Source organism: Neovison vison, chromosome 11 (genome assembly GCF_020171115.1).
Source record: "Neovison vison isolate M4711 chromosome 11, ASM_NN_V1, whole genome shotgun sequence".
Classification (NCBI taxonomy): domain Eukaryota; kingdom Metazoa; phylum Chordata; class Mammalia; order Carnivora; family Mustelidae; genus Neogale; species Neogale vison.
This window is the reverse complement of record NC_058101.1, coordinates 22,423,862-22,425,438: the sequence shown is the minus strand read 5'-3', so window position 1 is coordinate 22,425,438 and position 1,577 is coordinate 22,423,862. Positions and strand designations below refer to the sequence as shown.

At 49.6% G+C, this 1,577-nt stretch overlaps 1 pseudogene; it reads right to left on the bottom strand.

Moving 5' to 3' along the window:
* Nucleotides 1-215: 215 nt before the first annotated feature.
* Nucleotides 216-980, bottom strand: LOC122890187 (annotated as a pseudogene).
* Nucleotides 981-1,577: the final 597 nt, after the last annotated feature.

Here is a 1,577-nt window from a genome sequence, read left to right as displayed (position 1 = left end):
GCTGTGGTGTAGTCCTGGTGACCTGTCATGCCATTTTAACTTCTTTGGTAAATGTCCATTCTTGAGATGTAGGTGCTTTCTTCTCTTCCCAAAAGAAAGTATCTCTTCCTCGGACAGAAGTCCTCTCTGAAATAAACTCATTGCCTAAATAAAACAAGGGAAAAATGGAAAAAAAAAAAAAAAAAAGAAAGCCCAAGACCTTACCTGCTGTTTCCTCAGGAGGAAGTCTGTGGAGGAGTGGCTGGTTCTCTACAGCTTATCTTTCTTTCATTTGTCTGGGTGCTCCTGCCTTTCCATGAACTGTCCCTGGTGTAGAAGTTATGGTCCTTGATGTAGGTGCTGACAGTGTCTGGGAGCAGGTACCTCACGCTATGCCCCTGGCTCAAGGCCCGCCTGATGTATGCAGAGCTGAGCTCACTCTGCACGGGCTCCCTGGCCAGGTGAATGTTGTGTGGGTACCTGGGCAGGACGGGCGAGCCCGAGAGGTATTCCTTTGCCTTGTGACCTGCCTAGTTCACACATGCCACACCAAACTTCTCCACTATCTCCTGGATGTGTGCGTCTTTCCAGAGGTTGGGTTCTGGAAGGTCTTTAGGACATCTGCCCTGTAGAAGGGCTTCAACTTAGGCCCAGCTGTGGGGGCTGTGGAGTGAGCCCCGCCATGTTCCAGGCCTTCTGTCTGGGGCAGAGATCTAAGCAGTTTGCTGTGACGATGCCTCAGCACCTTCCCTGTCTCCATCCACTTCAACTGCTCACTCATTCTCCCAGGGGTCTCCCTGGATCCGGTTGAACGTCTGTGGGGCCAGCCGGGCCATGGCCACCTGGTGGTGGGCAGCTGTGACGTCTTTCTTCCTGTAGTTGTTGTTGAGAGGAGAGATGATTCCCCCGATCACCTAGTACATTCCTATTTGATGTAGGTGGTCTCTGGCTGCTTCCAACAAGTGCAGGTGCATGTTGGTGATGGGACTGAAGGAGCCACAGGCCAGGGATTCAGCTCTTCATCTCATCAGGCACATCCACACCCATGGCAGTGGCTACCCTGCCTGTGCATGGTGGGGCTCTGCAGAGGCTCTCTGTGAGCCTCGGAGACTGCCAGGGACTGGGGTATCCACCACATCAAACGAAGAAGGGCTTCCGGCCTGTGTGCAGCCCTACACTAGAGGACTGGGTGGTTTGGCGCCTGCTCTTGTGACGCAAGGCCCTCTGCAGCCTGGGTGTCCCTAGATGAGCCTGCCCTGCCCCAGAATTGGCATATCTTAATCCCACGCCACATTGTGTCTCTAGATTCTAGAAGAGTTCAGTGAAATAATCAAAAGCAAAGGAATTTGAACTTTTTTCTTAGCTTCAGAAAGAATTTCTATAAATTTCACAGTTGCATTCTCTTAAAGTAAAGGCTGTTTTAGAAGAGTGAACAAGGTACTTTACACAGATCTCTCAACTCTCAAAATAGACCTGTGAGATTCAGATGCAAAAAGGAGCCATAATTTCTTTTCTCAAAGGTGCAGTACAAATCAAATGATTTCCATTTGTTTTTCTTGTCACTTTAGCCACTTCCATAGCTTTATTATAGCTATGTG